Below are 5,578 nucleotides of genomic sequence, written 5' to 3'. Positions count from 1 at the left end.
CTCCACCCCCCCACCCCAAAGGTGCTGCTGTCAAACTGAACACTGTCACATTTCCAGACACAGCCCCCTCCCCCTTAAATAAATGCTGTAAAACCCACAAAGGAGCGGTCTGCACTCCGACCAGGTATCGGGAAATCACAGTAAATAATCGCCAGCACACCCCCTCCCCCTCCTCCCCTTCAATAGGGAGAGAGACAGACTGTGACTGCTTTACGTTATCCTCTTCCACCCTCTCTCTCTCTCTTTCTCTCTCTCTCTCACACACACACACACACACACACACACACACACAAAGGACCAAGTTCCACCCCTCCCAGGGAAACGAGTTTACACCCCACTCCCTCCACCACACCCACAAAAGAGACTAAATTACAATCCCCCCACCCCACCACCAGCCATCACAAAGGGGATCAAGTTAAAGTTCATTTTCCTTTTAAAAAGGACGCTGGAGACGGTGTGGATGTGAGGAGTTCTGTTTCCCATCTCAGTGATGTGTCTCAGCAAAAAAAAAGCCATTTTCACAACGGCGTGTGGTTCATTTGCTCGCTTTTTGAAGGGATATTTAAATCGAGTGTGCCCCACGAATTCTCTGGGGGAGGGGGGATGGGGGGCTGTGCTGTCAGCTCAATACTGCTTTGTGTTTTTCTCTACCCTCTCACCGTCAAAAGCAGTTAATGATTTTACATTGTAGCCTCCCCGTTCAGGGTGAGGAATATCTTAGATACAACCAAGGTGGTTGGAGTATAGAACTCGCTACCACAGGAAGTATTTGAAACGAATGGCAGAGATGCATTTAAGGTAAAGCCAAATAACTACATCAGGGAGGGGAAAAATATCCAGGAGGCTATGTTGTTGAGGTTATGGGGGAAAAGTACCTGAACAGCATGCACCAGCATAGACCGTTGATGTGATTGATCTGTTTGTCAGATCATTAACTGGCTTATATTACAAAGATTTTAACCAAGCAATTTCCTTTTATATTCCTGCTTCCAATCGGAATTCCATTACCCATTCACGAGAGAACACTGATCTGCTAATAACCATTGCGTTTCAATTGTTCTTCAAGCCTTGGAAGCAGAATCTGCCCTCTGTGACAAGAAAAGAATGACTGGGTAACAGTTTTGAAAGCTGTGCTCGGAGTGGATAATTTTGGCCACATTTATTGCTTATAGCAAGTTGCCTTGATGAGGTAATGGTGGATCCTTCTCTTGAACTGCTGCCCCAACAATGGTGTTCCTTTATTGATCTACTCAAGGGACACCAACAGTTCATTCCATCTATGCTTCTCGATGCCTCCGAAAGGCAGCCAACGTTATCAAAGAGCCCTCCCGCCCCGATTATAATCTCTTCCAACTTCTTCTGTCAAGCAAGAGATACAAAAGCCTTAAACATACATACCAACAGGTTCAAGAACAGTTTCTTCCCTGCTGTTAGTAGACTTCTGAATGGACCTCTCAAATTTCAAGTCTAATGTTGATCCTGCTTTTTGTTCACCTTCTTTAGAGCTGTAACATTGTATTCCTTGCTCTGTTCAGTCACCCTATGATCTTTGTGTGGTATGATCTGCCTGTACCGCACGCAAAACAAAACTTTTCACTGTACCTGGTACATGTAACAATAATAAATAAAATCAAATTAAATAGTTGTCCAAGTTCCACTCAGCTTAAGCACAATGGGTCCTCACCAACACCATTGACCATAAATATTAGCCAGGTCACCAGGAACAAAATCCTGGTCTTCAAATGATGTCATTTGATTCTTCATACCACTTGAGGGAGCAGGCAAGTCCTTGGTTTTAAAGAACAAAATAAGCTTATGCGTCAGTTCATTTGGCTGGACAGTTGGATTGCAATGCTGAGTGATGCCAACAGCATAGGTTCAGTTCTCGCACTGGCTGAGATTACCCATGTAGGATTCACCTTCTCAGCCTTTACCCTTGCCTGAGGCGTGGTGACCCTCAAGTCAAACCAGCACCAGTGCTATCTGTTTAATGAGGGTCCAGCCCTATGGTCCTGTAGAACTATGGCGACTTTACCGTTACCATACAAAAGAATACACTTCCGACAATGCAACACTCACTCAGTATCATTCTTAACTATAAATCTAGATTATATGCTCAAGTTCCTTGTGGGACTTAAATTAACAACCTGCTAACTTGAGAGATAGTAAGAACTGCAGATACTGGAGTCAGAGATAACACAGTGCAGAGCTGGAGGAACACAGCAGGCCAGGCAGTATTAGAGGAGCAGGAAAGCTGACGTTTTGGGTTAGGACCCTTTTGAATGTCCTAACATATTACATATATAAGAGGGCATCTGCTAACTTGAGAAACTGGTTTAAGGATCAGAGGTACCTGTGTCTCAAAACGTATTCAGAATTTTATTTAAATTGCTAGATTAATTTGGCTTGTAACTGCTCAAAATTTAAAGTATTAAATGAGTGGATAAATGTTAGGTAATTTAAAAGCAATTGTTTTTAGAAATTGCAACATTTAAAAGGCATCTGGATGGGTAAACGAAAAGGAAAGGTTTAGAGGGATATGGGTCAATTGCTGGCAAATGGGACTAGATTTATATGGGATATCTGGTCGGCATGGACAAGTCGTTTAGAGAATACAGTACTTAGTCAAAGTAAAGCAAAAATGTCCATGTAGCACATTAACAATAAACACATCAATATTATTCAACGTGTTTAAATTATCAAAATTTTTGAAAAAAACTTTGACATAGGGTGGAATCTTCTGCATCTGGAGGTGACAAACTTGGAGGTGGGAAGAGCACTTAATTAGGTAGGGAGGTGGCACACACAAGCACACTCACTTTCTCACTATATTCAGCCAAACCAGGGAAGGACATTCACGCCACTTAACTAAACTGTTCGATCAGTTACAAAGAGCCAATTGATGTATAAAGCTAGCTAAATGTGAATTTGCCAAAGCAAAAGTGACTTATTTGGGCCACGCTGTGGAACAAGGTCAGGTAGCACCTGGAGAAGACAGACTAAAGGCTGTTTTGGATTTTCCCATGTGTAGGATAAAACACAAAATTCTGTGATATATTGGCATGAATTAATTTTATTGGATGTTTATTTCAACCCTGAAATGGCTTATTTTCACAGATGTGTGGTTTTGACCTTGGATCCCTGTGGCATTAATGGAAAGTTGGTTATATTGTTGGGCTCATGACTGGTAGAGTAAAATAAGTAACGCGGAAAATTAGAACGGACAGAAGTGTGCCAGAATGACTTTGACAACTTGAAATCTGTCGCTGTACCAATTTTAATGCCACTAAATTCTGAGAAAGCATTCAGCTGGCTGTTGATGCCAGCAGCATCAGTCTGAGTGCTGTTTTACTACAAGAGGGCAAAATTGGGATCAAATGTATTGTCTGTTATTTTTCAAAGAAACAGAATTCCTGTCAACAGAAATATTCAATGATGAAGAAAGAGACACTGTGTCTTATGTTGTCTCTACATGTGTTTGAAATTTACACATCTAAGAACTCTGAGGAAACTGTTATTTGCACAGATGACAATGCTTTGATTAGTCTGGATAAATTTTGGACAAGAGACAGTAAGGACTGCAGATGCTGGAAGCTAGAGTCAATAATTGTGGAGCTGGAAAAGCACAGCAGGTCAGATACCATCCGAGGAGCAGGGAAGTCAACGTTTCGAGCCAAAACCTTTTGTCAGGTTTGGGGAGGGGGAGGGGAGCCCATAAATAAATAGTGGGGGAAGGGGATAGATGAGATGGAGATAGGTGGATGCAGATAGGGGGATATTGTGGTTGGTCATCGGGAAGGGTGGAACAGATAGGTGAATAGGAAGATGGACAGGTTGGGGGAGGAGAGTTTTTGAAGCTGGTGAAGTCAGTATTCAGGCCGTTGGGCTGTACAGCTCCGAAGGTGAAATATGAAGTGATGTTCCTCCAGTTTATGATTAGCCTCACTCTGACAGTGGAGAAGGCCAAGAATGGATATATCACTGGGGAGTGGGATACGGAGTTAAAGTGGACGGCAATTGGAAGGTCAGTTTGGTTGGTGCTTGCCGAGCGTAGATGCTGTGCAAACCAATCCCCCGAGTCTGCGTTTGGTCTTCCCGAGGAGACTACATTGGCAGCAACGGATATAGTAGATGAGGTTGGATGAAGTGCAGGTGACTCTCTGCCAGATTTGGAAGGATTGTTTGGGGCCTTGGACAGAGGTGAGAGGGGATAAGAACTTAGAGCTCTTTCAGTGGAGTATAATACTTTTCATGCGCCTGGAAAGTACAGTGTTATGGTGATTGTTTTGTCAAGAACGCTTATGAAGGAAACTAAATACCACAATTAAAATGTACTAAAACTAGGGTTGTTATGAAACTTATTATATGTTTAAATATATTAATACTGCTACTGTAACAAAAAGTGTTTCACGTTTTTTTGATAGGAAGTGAAAATACATATTAAGGATTCATTTTCACTCTTTTGAAAGCAGGTGTGATGAGTAGTTTATAATTTGTATATTTTAATGTCACTTTTGGAATTTCAGTTTCAAAATAGAGGCAGAAGTTATTTCTGTGAGGTGTTTTTTCTTTCAAAAATAAAACAAGGTGAGGACATCCTTCTAAAACAATGACCTAAATGCAACATTGTTTCACAGCAGGTGACTGTGGGCCCCTGTGGCATTAATAGAAAGTTGGTTGTATTGTTATTTTTATGACTGGTAGAGTAAAATAAAATAAGGCAATTAGTTTTGTTTCCTATTCAGGTTGAGCATTTTCTTGTTTAGTTCAGAAGACACTGGTCTTAAGCTTAGACACAATTTCAGTTTCTGTCCTAGAAGATCGATTCAGCGCAGTAGAGTGAACAAGTCACCTCAGCAGAATAGTTTAGTTTGTGAAACTTTGAAGCCAGAAGATCCTGCTTAGAAATCTGCAAGTTATGAGAAATGAGAAGGTTTAGGCGTTCAGATTTGTGAAACGGTCACATCAGCAGATATAGAAAGGCCTTGACAAACTGTCTCCACAGTCCACAGCAAAATAACCCATCAGTTAAGCAGAACCCTAAAGAGTACAGATAATGGCATTACTTCTCCAACTTTGAATCTCTGCAACAAATACTGAGGGGAAATAGGTTGTCACTTTGTTTGGCTGTGTGTTTTGCAATCATTCTTACTGACGTACATAGTTAACTTGATTTTAATGTATTAATACTCTTTTTTGAAAAAAAATCTGCAACCTTGTGTGACTATGTTGCAGTGCCTGACCACAATGGTAACTAACTAAACAAAAAAAAACTATCTTGTTAGATTTCATTCAGGAATCTGACTAGTCCAGTAGTACTGTCAGCTGGTATCATCCCAATATTAATGTACAAAATATGTCTAATACACAATAGCTTTTGTTGCATGATAACAAACAAAAGCAAGTTTTTTAAAAAAGACAAAATTGGCCATGGTTTTACATTTTTTATTTGTTCAAGTGATCTGCAGCACTGCCTAGGCCAACATTTCTTGTCCATCCCTAATTACCCTTTAGAAGATGGTGGTGAGCAACCTTCTTGAACCCCTGCAGTCCATGCGATGTAGGTACACGCACAGTG

This window comes from Rhincodon typus, chromosome 21 (assembly GCF_021869965.1).
Source record: "Rhincodon typus isolate 14 chromosome 21, sRhiTyp1.1, whole genome shotgun sequence".
NCBI lineage: Eukaryota > Metazoa > Chordata > Chondrichthyes > Orectolobiformes > Rhincodontidae > Rhincodon > Rhincodon typus.
Note: the sequence above shows the minus strand (reverse complement) of the source record.